Source organism: Artibeus jamaicensis, unplaced genomic scaffold, assembly GCF_021234435.1.
Source record: "Artibeus jamaicensis isolate MK-2021 breed Jamaican fruit bat unplaced genomic scaffold, CSHL_Jam_final contig_3188, whole genome shotgun sequence".
NCBI lineage: Eukaryota > Metazoa > Chordata > Mammalia > Chiroptera > Phyllostomidae > Artibeus > Artibeus jamaicensis.
In genome coordinates this window covers 1,047,018-1,073,610 of record NW_026521745.1, presented here as the reverse complement: position 1 = coordinate 1,073,610, position 26,593 = coordinate 1,047,018, and the positions used below count along the sequence as shown (strand labels likewise).

General features: G+C 39.1%; 1 pseudogene; it reads left to right on the top strand.

The window, feature by feature from the left end:
• Positions 1-63: 63 nt before the first annotated feature.
• On the top strand, positions 64-24,656 carry LOC119059078 (tubulin-specific chaperone E-like; annotated as a pseudogene).
• The last annotated feature ends 1,937 nt before the right edge of the window (positions 24,657-26,593 follow it).

The following is a 26,593-nucleotide window of genomic DNA, read 5'->3' as shown; positions in this document are numbered from 1 at the left end:
CCCGAGATCCACCTCTATCCCAGAGTTAGACCTGCTCGTGTCTAAGGAGACTCAGGGCCGGGAATGCTCCAGTGGTCCCTCCGTCTGACACAGCTACTTCGGACAAGATCAGACAAGGAGAGAGGAGTCCAGTGTTCCTTCCACAGCCCGAGCCTGGAGCTTGGGGTCTTCCTGCTCTGCCCTGGAGACGTGGAGGCCAGAGCTCGAGAAACCACCCGGGTTTCTGCTTGCAGTTGGCTGTCCCTGCCCTGCCGAGACCAGGACAAAGTAACCCGCTGCTCTGAGCCGTGAGAGACCCTGTGGGGCCAGGCTGGGCAGGGTCTGCGTGCTGGGTCCACCACCGTGGTTCCCAGCGCGTGCGCGCGCGCACACACACACACACACACACACACACACACACACACACTTGCGGGTTCCTCCTCCTGCTGCTCTTTGTTCACATTGTCCTAGAAAGGGCCTGACTGGGGTCAGATGGGGAAACTTGGCGAGACTTGCAAACAGTCCCAGACTTCGGGGTGGGCGGTTAGAATCTAAGTCTGAGCCGTGACTAGACCCCTGCGGCAGGAAGAGGAATCGGAGCCTTTTTAAAGAAGTCAACCCGCCTTGGCAGCGGCCTCGGAATGAAAGGGAAAGGTTGGGCTGTCCCCATCGGGACATAAGGTTGTCCAGATGAAAGGCAGAGATGAATTTGCAGATTCTCAGGCGACCTAGGGCAACCGCACCCTGCCTCCACGTGGACCAAGTGCTCAGGCAGGTGAGGAGCAAGGACAAGGACGAAGTGACCCTCCTATTCTCTCATTCCTATACCCATCTGCCGCATTCCTGGGTCATGGGGTGTCCAGTGCTGCCTCCGTGCGTCCTGCTCACGTGTTCATGAAGCATTAGCATCGTGCCCAGCGGTACTTCCAGCAGTCACATCCACTGTGTGCTTTCACGTTAACCACTTGGTGGCGGATACAAGATCACAAACCACCTGAGTAGCCTGCATTCATCTCAGGGGCAGCCAACAGCGATGGGTTAAGCGGGGCTATGCCTGGATCACTTGGGTACAATGCTCCTGGGTGGTTATTATTATTTTTTAATGAAACCTGATGAAGAGAGAGAGGCAAATGGAGATGGAGAGGGGTAGATGCTTGATACGTGGGCAGCACGTGGGCATTTCCACTGAAGGAAGGAGGGGGCAATTTCCACCAGCTGTCTCCCACCAAATTCTTTCTATCTGAATTTAGACTGCCAGCCAAAGAGCGAAGACCATTTCCGCTTATAAATCCTGACACCTCGTGACTGTCACTTTAAAAAGCAATGCAGCAATGGGAAGTAGCTGGTGAAGCATTTTTTCACTGACAGGCATCCCTTTTCCACTGCAGTTGACTTACTCCACACTCCACCCACATCCCTAACTCCAGCTGCAGAAAGACTTCCCCGCTTCCTTGCCCCATTAATTTACCATCTGGTTTCTTTCCCTGCTTTCCTATGAACAGTCACAGAGGTCCTTCCTTTCACGGCTCACATCACATTTCTTTGGAGCGTATCCCACTAGCTACTGCTGACTCCTTTACAATTCCCTCCCAGTTCTGTCACTGTCAGGAGCTCCTATGTCCAGGCCAGTAGGTGTGTTTTACAAGTATTCTTCAATTAGCATATAGATGTTAAGCTCCAAGAAGACTGAGGCCTAGCTTTCTAGAGATACATGGTGTGATTGCCATAATAACACCTGCCTTGAGAGATTGTTATTAGGAATAATAGAAAATGCACCTAAAACAGGCAGCACACAATAGACACATAGTTGCTATTATACTATTTCTAACATAACTCCCCAGTGATTTCTGTACATGGTGTATTCCACACATATTGTTCTTTATTGCAAGCCCAAGCTCTCTTAGACTATCCTTTCTCAAAACATTTTAATCCTTCTTGTTTTCCCTTCTTCTAGTTTGTCCTCTATCTTTTCTACTGACAATTTAGTACTGGGTTGGCCAAAAAGTTCATTTGGGTTTTCCATAAAATAAAAGACATACTTTTCATTTTCATCAATAACTACTGATTTAGATATTTTGAGTCTTTGATTGTTCTCAATGTCTCAATTTGATAACTATCAACTTCAACAGGTCTACCCTTCTCCATACACTGCACAAATCTTTTTTTGCATTTCAGTTGTCTTTTCTACCTTCCTTGAAATAATAAAGCATAATATGCCAAAAATGTTGCACATTTTCTTCCATCTTCAGTATTAAAATGACTCCACAAAAATTACCTTTTCTGGTTAGTTTTTTTAAATGCATACTGATATGATAGCTGTTACAATACAATCTAACCAAATTGTTTCAAATGAAGTTAAAGACAACTAAGCACCACAACAACCATCTTACTGAAAAAAAAAATGAACTTTTTGGCCAACCCAATACTTAGCCCCACTTGGGAATAAATTACAAGGAAAGTGGAGAGAGGCATGAACAGGAATGAGCACCAACATAGCTCAGTAGATCTAGACCTGGCTTCCCTGTGATTTTTGAGTCCCTCCTTCATATACCAACTGAGCTGCTGCCAAAATAGGTTTATGATACAAGTACGTATAAATGGCCTGTGATCTGTTGAGTCCCTTCCAATCTAAGGCAACAATTTGAAAAAGTGCTCTGTTCATTTTCACTGCTTTGTTCCTCCTCTGTCTCCTCCTCCAATTCCCTTGGACACCTCAAATGCATTGGAGGTGCAATTCCATTGGATTATGGAATCCTTTTATTCCTTTCCTACAACAACAGGGTGTAACTGGGTCTCTAGTCTCCATTCTTCCATTCCCTCACTCACTCTGCAGCCCTCTCAATCCAGGGCTGTTGTTTGGGAAGTGAGGAGTGTTGCTGGAGTGGAGATGTTTGGGAGGCTGACATCTGTTCCCTACCTGACCCCCATGCACTAGATTTAAGCTTCAATGGTTAAGAGCACAGAACTGTTGTAGCTAGCACTGACTCACTGATTACTGCATTCCAGAAACTCTACTAAGCATCTTTGTGCTTTATCTTTTTAACCCTCAAAACTACCTTATGAAGTAGGTACTATTATTATCCCATTTGACACAGGAGGAAACTGGCTTATAATGATTAAGTACCATGCTTACTGCCACAGGGCTAACCTATGATGCCGCCAAGTTCATAGACCTCAGACCCCCATTGTGCAACATTGCCCTCTATTATAATAGGCATATACTTTAAAATTTTTATAAATAGTATGTTTCTATAAAATAAATATATAGACATAAATAGCTTATATACATATATAAGCAACCAATTAAGAGATATAATGAAGGTATGAAAACCCTAGTTACAATTGAGGAAAGAAGAAAAGGAAGATAAGATTCCTAGGAACAAAATTAACAAAAATGTGCAAGATCTATATGAAGAAATATGTTTAGCTCTCAGGGTACACAAAAGAAAACTAGGAACAAACAGAAGGGCATACAATGTTCTTAGATTTTAAAGAACTCAATTTCATAAATATGCACTCATTTCTAAATTCAGGTAAAAACTTAACATCATCACAATAAAAATGCCAACAAGTTTTTAAATTAGAAACAAAAGTGCTAAATTTTATATAAAAAATAAAACTGACAATGTTTGAAATTGACAAGAAAAATAAGGAGGTAATTAGCCATACAATATTTTTTTAAATTGTAAAGCTATAGTCATTAAAACAGAGTAGTATTATCATATGAATTATTCATATTAGCATGTGAAAAAGAGATAAAGCAATAGCACAGAATAAAAATTACAGAAATAAACCCAAATATATATTGGAATTTAATACATGATAATCAATCAATGGGGTAAAAATGAACTATTAAACAAATGGTTTTTAAATAAATTAATAGGAAAGAGGGGAAATAGCACCTAATCTTCATACTGTACTTGAAGAAAAATCAAAAATGGAGAAAATATTTAAATGTAAAAAAAAATCATAGTAAGCTAAAAAAAAACAATGGAAAAATTCCTTTATAATCTAACTGTGAAAGCCTTACTACAGGCCAACCTTGGAGATGGTTCAAGTTTAGTTCCAGGCCACCACAATAAAGCTAATTACCAAAATAAAGCAAGTATCACAATAAAGCAAGGCGCATAAACTTTTTGTTTTCCCAGTGCCTATAAAAGTTAGGTTTGCACTACACTATAGTCTATTAAGTGTGCAATAGCATTATGTGTAAAAAAACAAGGACACATGGACAATAACCTGGAGGGGGTAGAAATGGAAGGGAGGTGGGGTGGGCTGTGAGGGTGGGCTGGGACGGGAGTAAAAGGCAGAAAACTGTACTTGAACAACAATTTAAGTAAATAAGTGAGTAAGTAAGTAAATAAATAAAGATGGGGGAAAACAATGTACACACCTTATTTAAAAAGACTTTATTGCGGGGGATGCTGGGAAGATGGCGACAGAGTAAGATGGAGCTGATGCTAGCTCCTGTACTCATGGGTGAAAATCCTGGCAGATCTATAGAGAAACAGCACAATAAACCATTGGTTACCCAGCATTTATGAAATTAAAAGACCAGAGATTGTGACCGACGCTGAAACACCAGACTGCGGCAGAGTCAGCTACTGGAGCTGGGTCTCATGCAGCCCCTGTGCTGCCGCCAGAGCAACAGGCCTGGGAGCCAGGGAGTCAGGTACGGGAGCCGGACACTCCAAGCCCCTTTGACGGTCCTGGGAGACAGAGGAGTCAGGAACTGGAGCGGGGACATTCTCGGCCCTTCTGCCGATGCCATAGCTACTGGCCTGGGCAACGGAAGGGTCAGTTGCAGGAGCTGGGACACCAAAGGCCCCTGTGGCGCCGCCATAGAGACAGGCCTAGCCCTGAGGAGCCAGCTACAAGAGCCGGGACGTTCTCAGATCCTGTGCCGCTGCCATAGCGACGAGACTGGACACCGGGAGTCAGGTACGGAGGCCGGGACTCTCCAATCCCCTGTGACGCAGCAGAGGAGCCAGCTACAAGAGCCGGGACGTTCTCAGCCCCTGTGCTGCTGCCATAGCGACGGGACTGGACACTGGGGAATCAGGTATGGGAGTTGGGACATTCTAAGCCTCTATGCCACTGCCATAGAGACAGTACTAGACGCCAGGGAGTCAGGTACGGAAACTGGGACACTCCAAACCCCTGTGACGGCCCTGGGGGGCAGAGAGAGCCAGATACGAGAGCCGCGACATTCCCAGCCTCTGTGCCGCTGCAGTAGTAACGGGCCTGGTGCTTGAGGAGGCGGCTACTAGAGCCGGGACATTCAGCAGTGGTAGGCAACCAACGCAGGGACCAGCGCGAGGACCAGCCTGAGTGTAGGTGGAGACGAAGAACATCAAGAAACTTCAAGGAGTCTGCACCACTGAACTTCACAAGGATCATACCACAGAAGTTTACACCATAAAACCAGGGTTTCAGAACAGATCAATTTTAGAAGCAGAGACTAACAAGAAGAGTCTCAAACAATGGGAAGACAAAGAAACAATCCCCAAATGAAAGAAAAAGCAGAAACTTCAGAAAGAATGTTAGATGAAATAGAGGCTGATCAACTATCAGACAGTGAATTCAAAGCACTGGTTATCACGAATTTCAAAGAGCTCACAGTGAACTACCAGAAACTACAGGGGAACTATAATGATCTCTCTGCAAACTACAGCAACATCAAAAAGGAAATGGAAACTATCAGCAAGAGACAAGAGGAAATGAAAAACACAATTTCCAAATTGAAGTACACAGTAGAAAGTTTCCAAAGTAGAATAGATAAAGCAGAGGATAGGATTAGTGAGTTGGAGGACAAGGTAGAAAGCATCTCACAGAAAGAGCAAGAAAATGAAAAGAGGCTCAGAAAGAATGAAGAGGGATTAAAAGAAATGCAAGACAATATGAAATGTAATAATATCCGAATAATAGGAATACCAGAAAGAGAAGAAGAAGAACAAGGGATAGAAAACGTATTTGAACGAGTAATGAGAGAAAATTTCCCTAATTTGATAAGAGAAAAAGTCTCACAAATCCAGGAATCAAAGAGAGTCCCAACCAAGAGGAACCCAAGGAGGCCCACTTCAAGACACATCATCATCAAAATGGCAAAATTCCAAGACAAAGAGAGAATCTTAAAGGCAGCAAGGGAGAAAAAAGAAATAACATACAAGGGAGCCCCAATAAGGTTAGCTACTGACTTCTCAATGGAAACACTTCAAACAAGAAGAGAATGGCAAGAAATATTCCAAGTAATGAGAACCAGAGGCCTACAACCAAGGCTACTTTACCCAGCAAGGCTCTCAATCAAGATAGAAGACCAAATAAAGAGCTTCCAAGACAAAAGAAGTCTAAAAGAATATGCCTCCACCAAACCAGCTCTACAAGAAATACTAAAAGGACTGCTTTAAGGGAATGAAGGATAAGAGGGAGACAGAGAGGAACATAGGTACAAAAATGGCAATGAATAAGTACCTATCAATAATAACCTTAAACATAAATGGATTAAATGCTCCAATCAAAAGACACGGAATAGCTCAATGGATAAGAAAGCATGACCCACACATATGCTGCCTACAAGAGACCCACCTCAGGACAAAAGACCATGACAGACTAAAAGTGAAAGGCTGGAAACAAGTTTTCCAAGCAAACGGACAAGAAAAAAAAGCTGGGGTAGCAATTCTCATATCAGACAAAATAGACTTCAAAAAAAGGCCATAAGAAGAGACCCAGAAGGTCACTTCATTATACTCAAGGGAAGAATCCACCAAGAAGAATTTAACATTGTAAACATATATGCACCAAACATAGGGGCACCCAAATATATCAAGAAAATCTTAGAGGACTTCAAGAAAGATATTGACAGCAACACAATTATAGTAGGGGATTTTAACACCCCACTATCAAAAATGGACAGATCTTCCAAACAAATTATCAACAAAGATATTGTGGCATTAAACAACACCCTAGATGAAATGGACTTAACTGATAAATATAAAGTCCTTCATCCCAAAGAAGCTAAATACACATTCTTTTCAAATGCACATGGAACATTTTCAAAGATAGACCACATGATAGGACACAAAACGAGCCTCAAAAAATTCAAGAAAATTGAAATCATACCAAGCATCTTTTCTGACCACAAGGGACTGAAATTAGAAACCAACCCCAAAGAAAAAAACCCAAAGCACCCAGAAACATGGAGACTGAATGGTATGCTATTAAACAACAAATGTGTCAAGAATGAAATTAAGGAAGAAATCAAAACATTTCTGGAAAAAAATGAAAATGATCTCACAACAACCCAAAACTTATGGGACACAGCCAAGGCAGTCCTGAGAGGGAAGTTTATAGCAATACAGGCCTACCTAAAGAAGATAGAAACATTTCAAACAAACAACCTAACCCTACGCCTACAAGAACTCGAGGAACAACAACAAAGACAGCCCACAGCAAGCAGAACGAAGGAAATAACCAAGATTAGAGCAGAATTAAATGACATAGAAACTAAAAGCACAATTCTAAGGATCAATGAATACAGGAGTTGGTTCTTTGAGAAGATAAACAAAATAGACAAGCCTTTAAGTAGGCTCATCAAGAAAAGAAGAGAGAGGACACAAATAAACACAATCAGAAATGAAAGAGGAGAGATTACAACTGATACCACAGAAATAGAAGGGATTGTAAGAAATTACTATGAAGAACTATATGCCAAGAAATTTGAAAACCTAGGGGAAATGGACACATTTCTAGAAAAATACAATCTTCCAAAACTCAGTGAAAAAGAAGCAGAAAATCTAAATACACCAATAACAGCAAAAGAAATTGAAGCAGTAATCAAAAAACTCCCATCACACAAAAGTCCTGGACCACATGGTTTCACAGGAGAATTCTACAAAGCATTTAAGGAAAAGCATAAAAACAGGCACATAGTCCAATGGAACAGAACAGAGAGCCCAGAAATCAACCCAACTCTCTACAGTCAATTAATATTCGACAAAGGGGGCAGTAACATAAAATGGAGTAAAGATAGCCTCTTCAGCAAATGGTGTTGGGAGAACTGGACAGCTACGTGCAAAAAAATGAAACTTGAGCACAGACTTACACCATACACTAAAATAAATTCAAGGTGGATAAAAGACTTAAATGTAAGTCGTGACACCATTAAAGTCCTAGAGGAGAACATTGGCAAGAAAATCTCAGATATTTCACGCAGCAACTTCTTTACTGATATGTCCCCTAGAGCAAGAAATGTAAAGGAAAGAATAAACAAATGGGATCTCATCAAAATAAAAAGCTTCTGCATGGCCAGAGAAAATAGTATTAAATTAAAAAGACAACCAACTGTATGGGAAAACATATTTGCCAATGATACCTCAGACAAAGGTTTAATCTCCAAAATATACAAAGAACTTACACGACTCCACTCTAAGAAGACACCCAACCCAATTAAAAAATGGGAAAAGGACTTGAACAAACACTTCTCCAAGGAGGACATACAGAACATTCAGAGACACATGAAGAGTTGCTCAGTATCCTTAGCTATCAGAGAGATGGAAATTAAAACCACAATGAGATACCACTTTACACCAGTCAGGATGGCTATCATAAACAAAGCAACAAACAACAAATGTTGGAGAGGTTGTGAGGAAAAGGGGTCCTTAGTTCACTGTTGGTGGGATTGCAGACTGGTACAACCATTATGGAAAACAGTATGGAATTTTCTCAGAAAAATAAAAATCAACCTGCCTTTTGACCCAGCAATTCCACTGCTGGGATTATATCCTAAGAATCCTAAAACATCAATATCAAAGAACCTATGCACCACAATGTTCATAGCAGCACAATTTACAATAGCCAAGAGTTGGAAGCAACCTTGGTGCCCATCAGTAAATGAATGGATCCAAAAATTGTGATACATATACACAATGGAATTCTATGCTGCAGAGAGAAAGAAGGAGCTACTACCTTTTGCAACAACATGGATGGAACTGGAAAGCATTATGCTGAGTGAAATAGGCCAGGTGCTGAAAGACAAATACCATATGATCTCACCTTAAACAGGAAGCTAAACAACAAAACAAACAAGCAAGCAGGAAAAAAAAAAAACAAAGACACTGAAATAGAGAACAAGGGGACACCGACCAGAGGAGAGAGGGAAGGGAAGTTAAGGGGAAAAAGGAGGAGGGATTTGGAGGAACAAATAGGAAGGACACAGGGACAAGAACTAAGGGGGGTGGAAATGGGAGGGAGGTGGGGAGCAAGGGGCGGGGAAGGCTGGGATGGGAAAAATAGACAAAAAAACTGTACTTGAAAAATAACTAAATAAAATTTTTAAAAATAGACTTTATTGCTAAAAAATGCTAAATACCCCCTAAGCCTTCAGTGAGTTGTAATCTTTTTGCTGGTGGGGAGTCTTACCTTCAATTTGTAAAAAATACAATATGTGAGAAGCATGACAGAGCAAAGGAGAGTAAAATGAGGTATACCTGTAACTGCTATCACAGAATTAAAATGCCTAAAAGAGAATAATGATAAATTCAAACATACACAAACATTTATTTAACTGCATAGGGGGACAACACAAATTCAAAAGATAAATGACAAAATTTCAAAATGTGCATCTCTTATGAAAATAAAGAACTAATTTCTATAATATAAAGAGCTCCTGCAAACCAAAAAGAAAAATACAACTTCTGTCCAGTTTGACATGTAAAGAGCTTGGAAGTCATCATTCCCGTTCAAGAAAAAAGTTGAACAAACTGAAAGTCAACAACTATTAGATCTATCAAAAAATTGAGGTCATGGGATAAACTACTGCCCTGAAAACTGGGGAGACAAATAGATTCAGAGAATCATAGCTCACTGGAGTAGAAGTCCACAGCTTGAACCAGTAACAGTACAAACACCTTTAAACTATAACTGATGAATTGTGGAGCGGGGGCTCAGTATACACAGCTTGAGAGTTAAAAATTCAGAAAAGGCTCCTATAGTTTCCTGAGATTTACCTCCAGAAGCCCTACCAGGTCCTCACTGAGAAAATGTGAGACTACACTGTACACCTAAAACTAATACAAAATAACATTAAATGCAAAGTGTAATTGAAAAAAATTTAGAGAGACCTTATAAAAAAATCTCCTCCTGCTTCCTTCAGGAGTAGGAGAAATGCAACCATTTTTGAAATATGCTCAAAGTGCTCTGTTCTCCTTATCAAAGTCACCCCTCAATTTCACCAGCACCTAACCAACCAGCAAGAAGGGGAAAAATCCAACTCCAGTCACCTCTGGCCTTCGTTGAGGAGGAAGGGAAATACCCAGCTCAGGCAGGCTTACTAAAAGACTGAGATGCAGTCATAGAAGTATAAAATGTTTCTCCCTCCCACACACCTTACCATCATATCCATAGGACTCCTTTATAATAACAGGGATTAGAGCTAAAAGACTCAAAAGACTCAGGCACTATTTAAGGAGTCTTGAGCGCATCCCAAAGATAATAGGAGAGACAAAAATAAGGACATGGGAAGATGCCCCTGACACCACAGCTACAAAAAGTAAACACAGTCTAACTTCTAGCCAGAAAAAGGCCTATTATTTATCTCAGTAACTTTACCCAAAACATCATATCCAGCTTTCAATTAAAAAAATACAAGTCATACTAAAGGTTAACACACACACACATGTACAGTATAGAAGCAAAGCGAGCATCAGAAGCAGTCTCAGATATGGTAGAAATTTTGGAATTACCACACCAGGATGTTGAAATAACCATGATTAATATAGTAAGGGCTCTGATGAGAAAAGTGAACAACATTCAAGAGCAGATGAGTAATATAAGCAGAAAGATTAAGACAAAAGAAAAGACTCTAAAGAAAAAGCTAGAAATCAAAAACACTGTACAGCAATGGAGACTGCCTTTGATGGGGTCGTCAGTGCACTGGACACAGCCAAGGAAAGAACCAGTGAGCCTGACCATATGTCAATAGAAACTTCTCAAACTGAAATGCAAAGATTTTTTTTAAAGAAAGAAATGGTAAAGTATATCCAAGAACTGTGGGACAGTGATAAAAGGATGACCAGAAGGATAGGAGAAGTAAAACACAGAAGAAATATTTGAAGTTATAGTGGTTGAGAATTTTCTAAAATTGATGACAGACTCTTGGCCAAATATCTGGGAAGCCTAGAGAATACTGAGTAAGATAAATATTTAAAATATATGCTGTATATCATATTTAACATCTATTCCATGTCTACAATGTAGACAATGACAATGAAAATCTTGGGAAAAATGCTAGAAAGGAGAAAAAAATCTTACCTTTAGAGGAAGAAAGGTCAGAATTACATCAAAATTCTCTTCAGAAACCATTAAAGCAAGAAAAGAGTGGAATAAAATATTTAAAGTGTTGAAAGACAAAAATATTAACAATAAAATAAAATAGTTCATAAATGAAATACTACACAGCCAGCCAGAAAAGAGAAGGAAATCTCACCTTTTGCAACAGCATAGATGGATTTGGAAAGTGTTATGCTAAATGAAATAAAGTCAGAGAAAGATGAACACCAAATGATCTCATTTATACATGGAATCAGAGAAAGACAAACACTAATTGATCTCACTTATAAGTGGAATTATGAACAAAATACATGAACTGATGAACAAAACAGAAATAGAAGCATAGATACGTTGAAAAGACTAAGAGCAGTCAGAGGGGACAAAGAAGGGCCTGGATGAAAGAAGGTAAAGGGATTAGCCAAAGATCATATATGCACAACTAATAGATACAGACAAGAGTGTGGGGACAGCTAGAGAGAAACGGGGCACAGAGGCAGGTGGAAGTGGGCAAAGGGATTGGGAATAGGATCAGAAAGAGACTTTGCTCTAGACAATGGGGACACAATGCAGTGTGCAGATGATGTTTTATTGAGTTGTACACTTGAAACCTATATAGTTTTGTGAACCACCTCAAAAAAATTAGAAACTGACTTAACTAAATAAAAAAGTATACAGAAAGGATATGCAAATGTTTTTTAAACACTAGTAAATATGCTCAACTCCACTCATAATAAAAGAAATGAAAAATAAAACTGTGTTGATATACCATTCTTCACCTATCAATGTGAAAAATGTTTAAAAATAATATAAAACACTATTCAAGTTTGGGAAATTCAGGAACTCATACATTACCGTGGAGATGAAAGTGACAGTCTTTATGAAGGGCACTTTGGTAGTATATACTAAAATTACAAATACACAGATCCTTTGACTCTGCAATTTCTCTTCTGGAAACACACAAAATAATGTGTATAGAAGATTCCTCACTGTAGCAGTCCTTGCGGCTAGCAAAACATTGGAAATAGCCATTGTGACCATCAGGAATTACTGGCTATATGAATTATAATAGCCCCATAAAATAAAATCTTAAGCGGCTTGTTAAAGGGAAAAATAGGGAAGCTTTCTGTATACTGCTATAAACTGATCTCCAAAGAATACTAAGGAAAAAATACAATCCTGAACAATGTGTGTTATTTAATCATTTTTGTCCTAATAAGCAAACTTTTATATTTATACATATAAGTAAAATCTTTGGAAATATATACAGGAAACAAATACAATGGCTTTGGTCACCTTCAGGAAAAGAAATTGTATAGCTGAGAAACAAGGGGCAGGAGGGAGAATTTTAATTATATACACTTTCTTGCCTTTTTAAACCACATAAATATAGTATTTAGTTACAAAAACATAAACAGTTTTTTAAAAATAACTACATAGTTCCCTTTGAATAATAGAAGTGCAGTGCACAATGCAAAGATCTTGAGAGTAATTGCAGAAAACCTTTGAATGAGGGACCACACAAGCCCAGGTGCACAAATTGACACATCACTGAAAATGCAATAAAAACTCAACCCACCTCCAAGGAAGCTCAACACGCTGGTGCCCCTTTCCATCTCTTTCTCTGTAATTCTTGTCTTTCCTAAGCCATATTCAACTTTTGCCCTGTCCATTTACCTTCCTGCCTCTCCATTTCTCATAAAGTGTAGCTGATGAAGTCCTTCACTTACAATTGTCCCAATGTTACATCACGTTGCTGGTTCAAAATGCCCTGCCTCCCACTCCAAGTTCATCCGCATGGCTAGGAAAGCTACCCAACTTCCTAATGTGACCTTCCCTCTTCTTTATTTCCTTTTTCTTCACTTACCTTTATGTCACTCCAGCATAATTCATTTTAACTTTTTCTTTTCTTGCATATTTCCTTCCCTATTTGTAGAATATACATGTAATATAAATAAAAACAACAGTATTTTCAAAAACTCACTATACAGAAAGAACTCCCCATACATTTAATTTAAACTTCATTATGCTATGAACTATTATCTCTGCTTGTTAAGGTTGAGGAGATGAGGCTTAGAGGCTAAGACACTTGATCAAAATCACACAGCAGGAAAGTGATGGAGCAGTATTCTAACACAGATCTTCCAACATCAAATCCTGGGTTCTCAGCTGCTTTACTACACTGTTGAGTTTAATAAGTTAAAATAGGATTGGATTTTTTTTCTGTTAAATAACTACCTTAGGGATTTTTCTATTCAATCTACAAAGGGGGAAAAAAGCTTCCTTCCCCCTTTTTACTACAGGCCTCTTTAATAATTGCTTCTTCCATTTGGTTAATGGAATGCTCTCAGGATTCTCCACAGATGATTAGAAACAAAAAGCAAATTACTTCTCGTTGGTGCTGCCCATATTCTCCTGAAACTAATGTCTGACAACATAAATCCAGGAGTCAGTTCTCAACCTATTCTACTGCCCTCTCAGCTTAACTTGTCTTTTAATCACTCCTAGCTTTCATACACGTTTTTTTGTGTGTGTGTCTTCCATGAGTAGACATTCTCTGTTTCCCTTCTACTACACATATCCTTTTCTTGGTATCCTTTACTGCATCCTCCTTTCCATAACATCCATTGTTTGGAGCATCTAAAGGCTCAATACTCAGATCTTTTCTCTATACTCACTTCCAGGATTTCATCTGCTCCCAAGGCTTTTTAAATAACCCATTAGCTGAGGCTTCCCAGTTTACAACTGTAGCCCTTTCCTCTTCCCCAAACAACATTTTCCAGGAATTGGGTGTTATTCCAAGTGTGATAAATAACCATGGTGACTGATGATGATTCCCTCAAACGAATCCACAGAATATGCAATGCAATTACTTCACTTCAAACATAAATTCTAAGCATCATTTTAAAACATCTAAAAATGTGTGGAATTTTAGTAATGCTCATTAGAATCCTTTCCCCATACTTACTGTGACTCATTCTTCTTTCCCAAGACTGTATTTTCTCCCTAGGTTTCTCCACTCCTATCACTCCCCAAATTAAGCTTGATTTGTAATCAGTCTCCCACTGAGCTATCTGTTTATATTCTCAATTTTTTCCAACTTTGTTCCTTGTTATTGCTAACAAGAATGCTAAGCTTAATGAAACACTTATCTGTTTCGTTTGTTAAATATAGTCCTATCCTATGCTTTTTATCAGTGATTCAATGGATAACTGCCAAGTTATATTTTTTAATAATTACCTAAAATCATAAGATAGAAAGAGCAGAAAAGGTATAAATGCATAATTATATTAAGGATAAAATAATATTAGAGAATAAAATAATATTAGAGGTGTGACTTAAATCTAGAAGCTATGAATCAAACTTGGTGAAGACTGAGTGAAAAAAAAGGGTAATGAGAAAATTATTTAAAAAGAAGGTAAGAGCATCTGCCATTTGCCCTTTGAATTATTTGACCCTGCATTTTCTAGTTTTCATCTGGAAATGCCCTTCTTCCTAAAGTACTCTGTAGGTTTTCTTCTGGTTGTCTATTGGCTACAAATGGCCTGTTTCAATGATGAAAATGTGTTTATTTCACCTTCATCCTTTAAGATATTTCATTGGACAGAGAATTCCTGATTGGCAGTCATTTCATTCCTACCACTCTAAAGTCATCATTTTATTTTCTTTCTGATAGCTTCTGTAATTTCAGTGGAGTAGCCAGCTGTAAATCTTATTGTTGCTACTTTGCAGATAATGTGTCTTTCATCTTGGGATGCTTTTAAGATTTTTCTTTTTGTCTTTGAGTTTTCAGCTGCTTCAATATGTTGTCTCTAGACATAATTCTTGTGTGATTCTTCTGCTAAGTGTTTACAGAGCTTCTTAAATCTATAATTGATCTTCTCCAGTTTTGGAAGCTTCTTGGTTTTTGAATATTGCTTCTTCCCTATTCTCTTTTCTCTTTGGGATTACAGTTATGTGTATGTTAGATATTTTTGTTTTGTTTTGTCTTCTATTAGTTTTTCTCTTTGTACTTCAGTTGAGTATGTTCTATAAACCTCTTTTCCAATTCACTCATCCTAATTTTTACTATGTCCATTCTGCTGTTAAACCACTTCACTATCAGATAATAGTTTTTTTTTCAGTTCTAGAATGTCCATTTGATTTTTTAGATTCCCATTTTCTGATGAAATTTTGTATTATACTTTATTAATTATATTACAGTTGTCCTGGTTTTTCCCCCTTTGTTCCCCTCCACCCAGCGCCACATACTACCTCAAGCAATGCCTCCCCAACCATTGTTCATGTCAATGGGTCATGGGTATAACTTCTTTGGCTATTCCATTTCCTATACTGTACTTTACATCCCCATGGCTATTCTGTAACTGTATATCTGTATCTCTTTTTTTTTAATATTTTATTATTTGTTTATCTTTAGAGGGGAGGGGGGGAAGGAGAGAGGGAGAGAAACATCAATGTATGGTTGCCTTTTGTGCATCCCCTGCTGGGAACTGGCCTGCAGGGAACCGGCCTGCAACTCAGGCATGTGCCCTGACTGGGAATCGAACCGCGATCGTGTGGTTCGTAGGCCCGCGCTCAATCCACTGAGCTACACCAGCCAGGGCTTATCTGTATCTCTTAATTCCCTCACTTCTTCACCCATTCACTCCTCTCTTCCACCTGGCAACCTTCTGGTAACTAACTTCTTTGCTGTTAAGAGTCTCTTTATCTTTAACCGTTGGCCTTTTAAAATGATGTGTCTTGCAATGGGCCTCTTTGCATCCATCATAATTGGGACTCTGTGCTTCCTGGACTTGATGTCTACTTCCCTCCCCAAATTAGGGAAGTTTCTTTTCACCTTTTTTTTTCAGATAGATTTCCAATTTCTTGCTCTTTCTCTTCTCCTTCTGGCACCCCAGTGAGGCAAATGTTGGCTTCTTAAAAGCTGTCCCAGAGGCTGTTTATACTATCCTCATTTTTTTTGGGGGGGGGGGGATTCTGTTTTCTTCTTGTTCTAGATAGTTATTTTTTGCTTATATTCCAAATTGTTGAGTCTTGGCTTCATCCATTCTACTGTTTTTCCCTGTAAATTTTTCTTCAATTAGTATATCCTTTGTTTCTGACTGGGTCTTTTTCATGCTGTTTAAATCCTCACTAAGTTCCTTGAGCATCCTTATAACCAGTGTTTTGAACTCTGCATCTGATAGATTGCTTACCTCCATTTTGGTTAGCTCCTTTTCTGGAGTTTTGATCTATTCTTTCATTTGGGCCATGTTTCTTTGTCTCCTCATTTTGGCAGTCTCCCTGGGTTTATTTCTATGTATTAGGTAGAGCTGCTTTGATTCCATGCCTTGGTAGTGTGGCCTAATTTAGTAGGTGTCCTGTATGGTCCAGTGGCACAGCATTCCCTATCACCCGAGTCATGTACTTGAGGTGTGCCCTTTGTGTGGGCTAAGTATACCCTCCTCTTATAATTGAGACTTGATTATTGTTGGCAGGTCAATGGGAGGGATTCTTCCAGTCCAGTCAGCTGCAAGGACTGGCTGTGACCACTGACCACCAAACTCCACCCTCCATGGAGGATCAGCTGTGCAGGGACAGGGTGGTGGTGCTCCAATGTGGCCTGTAGCTGTCCACTGGTTGATTCTAATCTAACTGCTGCTAGGGCTCACTGAAGCCAGCTGTTGCTTATCTGATAGGATTTAGGAACCAAGACCAGCCATTCTTATGGAAAAGCAGCTTAGGTGAGCCCATAACTTGAGTAGGGTAGAACCTCTGTGGATCTCCAAGGTCACACAGTGTTAGCCAAGTTGATGGAGTCTCAGATATGACATCAGTCTATTGGCCCTGTTGGGGTACGGCTAAGTAGAGGGGCAATGGGCTCTGCTCATTCTGATACCAGACACCTCAGTCTCTCCCTGTATACCAGTGGTACCCTTCAAGCTGCCACTCCGATGCTGGAGCTGAGAGGGAGCAAGTCTGAGTAGGTGAGTCCATGTGTGGGATATTTAAAAGGAATTGCAGAGGGCTCTGCCAGCTTTCTCCACCAACTCAATCCCCATTGGTTTTTGCAGCCAGAAGTTGTAGGGACTTATCTTTCTGGCACTGGAATCCTGGGCTGGGTGTGGGGCCTGATGTGGGTGTGGAACTCCTCACTCCTGAGATATCCCTCCCGTATTTTTATCCACATGGTTGTGAGGCCAGCCTATTCTGTGTCCATGCCTCTCCTATCAATCTAGATGGATGTGGTTTCTTCAGACTTCCATTCAACTTGATTTCATAGTTGTCAGGCTTCTATTCAACACAATTTCTGACATTCCTAAGTGATGGCTGTTCTATATTTTAGTTGTAATTTTGATGTGGTTGTGCAGAGGTGAGCCATATCTGCCAACATACCATCTTGACCAGAAGCCACCTGTTTTTTTTTACTCTTTTAATATAGCTACTGAAGATGTAAAATTACACAAGGCTCACATTATGCTTCCATCAACTTATGCTGCTCTAGTCTGAGGACCCTCTGAGGGCACGAGAATTTCTACTGTATCCATAGCTCAGCTCACAACCTGATAGAGGAAGGTCAATGTGTATTCACTGGATTAATTCAATACTGACTCTGTTAAGTCATGTCCATCACTCCCACACCATGGCAACAAATACAGAACTCCTATGAACACTCATACGGAGCTTCCTGGTCCTGGTGAAATTTTCCATGTTTCCGTGTGTGTGTGTGTGTGTGTGTGTGTACAAAATCTTTAACATCATTTTAAAGTTCTTATCTATTAACTCCAATAGTTTTTTCATGGTATGCTTCTGCTGGGTCTTTTTGTCTCTTATTGTTAATAGTATGTCACCTCTTCTATGTAAAAAGTGGAGGCTGGCCCTGCACAGTGATGGCTCAGTGGATTGAGTGCTGGCCTGCAAACCAAAGGGTCACTGACTTAATTCCCAACCAGGGCACATGCCTGGGTTGCAGGCCAGGTCCCCAGGGAGGGGGTGGGTGGTGTATGCGAGACAACTATACATTGATGTTTCTCTCCCTCTCTTTCTCCCTCCCTTCTTCTCTCTCTCTAAAAAAATAAATAAATAAAACCTTTTTTAAAATGTGGAGGCTAATGATGATTCCACTAGAGAGTGTGTACCTTTTCTTCTCTTAAAGAGACTGTGAGGAGCTCAGCACCTAAATCCAGCAGGAATTGAAGTGGGTTGGGGCTGGGCCACAGTTTTAGCAAGAATCTATGGACCTTTTGTTGGCCACTGTTTCTTGGATGCGGCCTTCCTATGCTTCTGTTGGAGAGCCTGGCTGGTGTAATTTCCTGAACCCTGAAACACGGCAGGAAATCTAGCTCTATCCTGCAGGGGTTTTCAGACTAGCTCTCCAGGTTCCTGGCCACACAAAGCTGCAAAATCTGCAAAAACCTTAAAAGGGGCAACTGCCTTGTGCCTGAAGCAGGCCCCATCCTCTAGAGGGTTCTTGTTTCTTAAGAGCATAAGCCCATGGGAGGTTTCATTTGCCCTTTATAAACTTTTGGCCACACTGCCCAGGATCCTGTGAATTCTAAGAATTTAGCATATATCTTAAGGGGAAAAAACAGCTCTGAGTTTGAAGCCCTTCAGGTTCCCAATTTGTCACACTAGCCCTATGCTGGTTAGAGCTTTGCGTATTTCTTTTTCCTTCCAAAGACCCTTGGCCTCAGCTAAGTCCAATCCTCAACCCATGTCCAGAATCAACAAAGGCCCCTCATGCCAAAAACAGCTGTCAATTATCAGCTTACCTTGGAACAACTTTCCCATCTCTATAATTTTAGTTCATGTAGGACTTGTTTCTTCCAAACTCTATGGTGCCTTTAAAAATATAATTTTTTGTAATTTGTCCAGTTTTCCCCAGTTGTTACAGTACTATCAACCTGCCTCAACCAACTACATACTATCTGAAGTAGTAGTTTCATGTTTTATTTTTGAAATTAAGAAAATTACTATGTCAAAGATTCTACCTTCATTTCATAGTGTTTTGTACTTTTCAAAGGTCTTACACATCCACTGTCTCAATTAAAGCTGGTACTAAAACTGTGGCATAGGTAAACTAGGGCACCTGACCCAGCAGTGACTCTCTAAAAGCCTGCCACCTCAGTATGACTGTCCATGTGAAAGGCCAGGAAAGCTTTTCCAAGTTCCCCTGAGACTTAGCTTGTCTACACTCTCCCTAATTTAAGGACATAAAAATAAATGGTAGTGTATTCACCAGGGTAAACAACAGTCTTCAACAACTGACTTGCACTTGCTAGTCTTCATTTACAAGACTACATAAATGTAGACAGATTCAAGGTGAGATTTAACATTATTAGTGAATCACTATTTCAGATCTTCATAAAGGTGGCTTTCAACATTTATTAAACAAGCTCCTCAGACAGCATTTTCCACTAATGGGAGTAAACACAAAAACAAAATTAACATTCCAAATTTTTCTAAATATATATGTAACAGTAGAATTGTGCCCTATATGAGCCTCCTGGCACATTAGTTGTATAAATTATGCTGGTATATAAACTCACCTCCAGAAAACTACACTGGCTTCTCCATACGATAAACTGGGAAGATAAACTGGGAAGACCACCTCTCTGGATGGCTCTACCAAGCTGGCCTTTCAAAAACATGTTTGCGCAACATCTTTAAGCCTCTTCCTCTAGACAGCTATAGCAATTCAACAAAGCTCCTCTCACTGTGAAAGTCACTGCTGTCCAGCTGAGCTAGTCTTTAAGCAAGGTAGTGAGCAGAACTTATGTTGTATCCTCTAAAGAACATCCAGAAAGTCCCTACACCCAAAACTTCTCCCCTAGCATTAATTCAATTTTTTGAAAATCAGAGGGGAGAGAAGAGTGGGTCTTATTCATGAACTAACTGGCCAAGCCCAGAAGACACAATATTAATATCAAGAATAATTAAATAGCATGAGCTCAAAGAAAAGTAGAAAATGATGGCCCTGCCTAGCCAAACAAATTGCTGTGCACAGTTATGGTTGGTGAGGTATTTTCATTTTCAAGATACAGGAGGTGCATGAGGGTAAAAGAAGCAAAATCATGTTTTAAAATGCCCACATTGGAGATGCCTCCTCCTCCACAATGCTGTGACTGGATTATGTGTTATTTTCACAATATTTGGGGCTGTTTTGTTTGGTGTTGTTTACTTCAGGTTGAACATGCAGTAAAAGGACTAAAAAATTTATTAGTGTTTTTAAGTATACCCAACTTTGGAGAGAATGCTGTATTCTGAATCAGTTCTCATGTGAAAAACCATTAGGAGATCCAATGACAGTGCCTGGTCTTAATCTTTGAACATTTCCTTAATGATGACTAGATTTTACTTACTCCCTTCCTATTTGCTTATTTATTTTACTTCCCAGGCTCCCAAGTTGGGTTGGAGGACCACACAGCGCTTTTTCTGTCTCTTTGAATTATGTAACTGACTATGTGGATTTCAAGTGAAATTGTTACTGGTGACTAACTGGTCATTAAACTAAACTTAAAACTATGAAATGTGAACTAAATTTGAAAACACAAGCAACAGTACCTAAAAGAAAAAAGGCATGTTCACTCTGCTGAGTTTTAGAAAAACACACTGAACAGTTCAACATGGAGCCATCTGATGGATCTTTTCACATATTCTTTCCTACGGAACAAGATGAAAAGAAATGCTCTCCCACAGTTTGCAAATCTCTTTATTGACCAATGAAAAGGTAATGAGAAATGAGCAAGAAAAGAGAATACAGCAAAGTAAAGAAGCAATTTTTCAGAGGCTCTGCCATTAGTCTGGACATGATAGTTAGCAGTTCTAAGCCTAATTTCCTCACCTGTACAATAAGGATGATAATAAACCTGCCACATACTTGTTTTGAGGATAAAAGAAGATAGACCAGGTCAAATGCCTCGTACCTAAAAAAGGGTTCTTTTACCTAAAGAGTAGAGCTATTTTCAATGAGGAAAAATAAAGAGAAAATGGTACTTATAACGACTACAAATAACCAAGGGAAAAGCAGAAAAAAACTAAATACATAAACTACATTTGCATGAGGTGGAGTTTGGGAGTAAATCCTGAGGAAATGTAACACCTACATGTCTATTTGAGTGAAGAATTGGAGTCTGTAGCCTAGCCAAGTAGACACATTCAACTGACCTTCACAGTCACTCAACATTCCCCTCTTTATTTTGTCCTACTTCTGAGTTTATTTAAAGCCATCAGGATCTCAGCTCATTTCAGATCCCACCAAAAAACAGCACCTTCAGGAAATACTCTCCTTGCTGCACCCCTTCTTCCTTCCCAGCTTAACACTGGGTGGATTGAATAGTTACACCAAGATGAACCATCATCAACTCAAACACAGTCATTATTACTGAGGTTTAAAACCTAGTGGATGCCTTAAATTGGGACAGTATTCTTATACTGGGTAGGCTGTTGCTTTAATCCTGGTCAAAACCAAGAGAGAGAGGAATTGGAAAAGACAACCAAAAACAAAATCCACTTCCTATTAACCAGAACATCAAATGTCAGGAGGCAAAAGGTAGAAACACACATTATGGGCTCCGAATGTTTTGTGATAGTTGTCATTTACTGAACTTTACCTTTTTTAGGCAACCTTTTACTTAATTTTTTTAGGCTATGGTCCTTTATTTACATAGCTGGCATTACTCATGCCATATATATTCAATCTCCAGTTCATCCTCAATTGGGGCAATTTTGCCTCCCAGAGGACTGTAGGCAATGTCTACAAACATTTATTTGTTGGTTGACACAATTCAGGGATGGGGTGCTACTGGGATATGCAGGGTGGAGGCCAGGGTGCTGTGTACAAGACAGGACCATACAACAAAAAGTTATCTAGCCCAAAATGTCCCTAGTGACAAGGTTAAGGACCCTAGTCTAGACCATATTAGTGAGAATTCTGCCTCAAACTCAAATAAAGATCCTTAAAAACAAGGTCTATGAAGAAAAAAAGCTTGGTAAATTTTCTTAACCTTTAGTTTCTAGAATTTGTTGAAATTACTCTCTAAAATTATGTAATAATTTTTTGTGATTTTGGAAGAGTGAGATGAAGAAAATATAACCATTTTTAAGTAGCTAAATGTTATTGATTATAAACTGTTAAAACTTTAAATACAATCATATATATTTCTACAACAGTATTATTAGTTTATCAAAAGATGTAACTTATGGTATTAATTTTAAAATAATATATTTCAGGTGATGTATTCAATTTTCACTTGCTCCTTAATTGAATTTATATTAAATATCATTTGCTCCTTTCAAATTCTATTCCATCTCAAAAGTCAAATCAGAGGAAGTTTTCTAAATTATAACCATAGAATCCTCATGCCCAATGAATCTGATTTACAAGTAACATAACCTGTATCTTCCAGCTAACAATCCAATATATGTGTCAGTGAGAAAAAAAGAAAGTTTTAGGAGGTCTCAAGGAATCACCTGGGTGAAAGTGAACAGTGGAGCAGGTTGATGGAGAATCAGATATGCCAGCACAGTGGGGAAAGGGCTCAGTAAAGGAACAATGGTCTTTGCCAGCACTCTGTCTGGGAGAATGTTGTCCCCCCTAGCTCTCACCCCAATGCCAGACCACTCAGTCTCTCCCCATATGTCTCTGGTGTCTTTCGAGCTGCTGTGCCAGCACTGGAGCTCAGAATGAGTGAGTTGAGAATGGTGAGGAGTAGAATGGGATAATCCAGAGAAGGGCAAGCATGGTAGAATCCAGTACATGGGGCACACAACAGGAGGATTCTTTATTTGTCCAAAGAACACTTTAGAGTAGACTTTCTTTATTGCAATTAAGAACTTCTATGTGTTAGAAGACAGACCAGAGGAAGATGGAAAAGAGCAAATTGTTAAAATAGGGAACAAACTAGTGGAAACTATTGGTTTTGAATCTGTTATAAAATGGCAAAATCAACTGAACAAGTTCCAAGAAATTTTTCTGAGGAACCGTGCAGTAAATTGTGCTGGTGACAGCCCTGGCCAGGTTGCTCAGTTGGTTGGGGTGTTGTTCCATACACCAAAACTTGTGTGTTTGATCCCCAGTAGCAGCACATACCTAGATTACAGGTTTGATTTCCATTCAGGGAGCTATGAGAGGCAACCGACCTATTCATGTCTCTCTCACATCGATGTTTCTATCTCACACTGATGTTGTGCTCTCCTTCTCTCTCCCCTTCTTCCCTCTCTAAATTCAATAAACATAACCTCAGGTGAGGATTGTGCTGGTGATAATGGAGACATCGCCAAAGTGTGTCCTAATACTAAAAATTTAATTTGTCAAAAAACCTGCTGTGAGCATAGGATGAAGTCACAGATACTGATGATGAGCTCAGACACCTGAAAGTCCTTAATCTCAGTGACAATAAACTGAAATTTCCCATGGATCACCATCTCCAACCAGAACATTTTCTACAATGAAGGTTTTAGTTCTTAGCTGAACAAGAATAACATGGGCCAAAGTGCTCTGGTGTGCTGCTGGGTGACCGATCCTCCAGGAGTCTAACAATCTTTCCATTTTAGAAAGGCCAGCTGACATTCTACAGATGGTCAAGTTATTAGAATGTCCCTCTAAACAATTAATTGATGAAAATCAGCTGTTTCTAACAGCTTACTGCCCAGACTAGAACAAATATCCTTTTTAACATTGGGATTTCTTCTCTACATCTCCCAGATGCTGGCATTTGGTGCAAAATATCAATGTTTTCTTCCTTGCAATAATTTTTAGTCAATGACAATCAAATATTGCAATGACCATTTATCAACAAGTTAGAGTCTGTACGCTTTGTCCTGCCTGCAATCCCCTGACTGAGGGAAGAAAAGCAGAGACTACCTGCCAATTAATTAGCACCAAGATTGGTCAGCTGGAATCCCTGAACAAATACAAGATTCTTCCCAAGGAGAGGCATGGAGCTAAGCTGAATTACCAAAAAGTATTTGGAAATGAATGGAAAAAGGCAGGTGGGCACCCAGATCCAGACAAAAACAGGCCAAATGAGAAGTTCCTGGCAGCCCATCCCAGACACCAGTTACTCTGCCTCAAATATAGTGTACTTGAAGATGGGGAATGCAAAACACAACAACCGTGTTTGCTCAAAAACCAGCTAACATTGAAGATAAAATATCCTAATCATCTTGATCAAAAAGTCCTAGAGAAACAACTGCCAGACTGCATGACAATTCAAGGTGAAAAGATGGCTATCACATCTCAAAGTTTCAGTGTCAGGTCTTCTGTTATCCAAGGAAGGTCGCCAAATGCCAGGCAGAGACACTGAACTAGAACATGATCAAGTCATTGCAGTTTTATTCTGTGGAAATGAGATAGTCTATTAGTGCAGTGGTGATAGCCAACTAATAAAACTCAGAGATGAGACTGTTTATCATGACTGGGGTTCACTGGAAATAAGTAATTTATTGAAACAATTCCACTCTAAAAAAAAGGTTTTATAATTTGCCCTAGGTATAGAAAAGACTGTATTTTTCATTGTGAAGAGACCATTTCTAGCTTGTATATAATAGCAATAATAAAGGCTTCAGTTCCTACTGAAAACAAATATTTGAAAATATACTAAAAATCATGTTTTACAATGCTCACTGTGTTATACAGAGTTCTCCAGAGATGCAGAATCAACAATATACATATTATATTACTTAATATATAGTGCATATGAAGTTATATATTGTATATACACTATACATCATTATTATATTATATATTATTGATTTAATATATATTTAATGTATTATGTATTTAATATATGATGTATAACATTTATGTAGAAAATACATATTGTACACATATAGTATATACATGTAGTCAATGTATATATTATATATTATACATAATGTATATACTATGTATAGTGTGTATTATATATTATAATATGTACTATATATAATATATCTCATATGATGTGTGTTATATATTATGGTGTATATACATATTATATATACTATATATTAAGTACATATTTAATGTAAAGTGTACATATTATATATTATGTGATATATATATATATACAGAGAGATTTAGTATATATAGCATCTGTCTAGATGGTACCCAGCCATGTAATATGAAAAATAGAGACACTGACTGGATACAAAAAACACTGTACATAGGACAATGACACCTCAGTCCTCAAAGTAGGCACCTTAGGACCTCATACAGTTCACCCAATTGACATCAGCTGCCCCATCATATTTCCTGGATGGCAGTGACTGTCCGAAATCTCTCCCCTTTCAAAGGTGATTTTAGTTTTGGGAAAAGCCAGAAGTCACTGGGTACCAAATCTGGGCTGTAATGGGGCTGAGTTACCTGGGTGATTTAATGTTTCACTCAAAAAATTCTGCACAAGATGTGATGAATGAGCAGACACGTTGTCATGATGAAGTTGCCAATCACCAGTTACCCCTAGCTGTGGCATTCTGAACCATCCAAATAGTTTCCATAGAGGAATGTTCAATTTAACATGAGATTGGATGCAGATTCATTGCTCTACTCAATCATTTTGAATGTGACAGTCACACAGTACACATGATCACTCAATGGTGTTTACCACCCCCACTGCCTAGAACAGTAAAGTCATCATTGTTCACACATATGCATTCCAGTCCACTCTCCTTGGCTGCCAGGTTACATCAATATTGCACAAACCATTCTCATTATATTAACAATGTTTGGACTTTTTCCAGACAGACCTTGTATATCATATGTGTGTGTATATATGTATATGTTTATAAGTATATGTATATATGTATTAATATGATATATAAAGGAATTTATTACACAGAACTGGCTCATGTCATTATGGAGGCTGGTAATTCCAAAATCTGCAGAGATAATACCCCAGTTCAAGTCCAAAGGATGGAAGCTACTGTAGAAACAGGAAGAGCAATGTGCTATTTGGAAGGCCATCAGGCAGAAAATTCTCTCCAACTCAATGCAGAGTTGGCCTTTTTTTCTCTTCAGGTCCTCAGCTGATTGGATGAGCCAACCCTCACTCTGGTGGGCCACGTGCTTCACTCAGTCTACTGATATAAATGTTAACCTCATCCAAAACCACCTTCAGAGAAACATCTATAACATTTGGCAAAATATCTTGCACATACATTGAAATTATCAAAATGGTGAAAAAAAGACACCAAAGGAAGAAAAATTGGAAATAACTTAAATGTTCATTAATAAGGAATCAGTTAAAAGACTAATTCAGATTCAAGCTCTGCCGTTATATAAGTGAATTCTCATAGTACCTTGAGCTATAACTCATCCAGGCCTAGACAT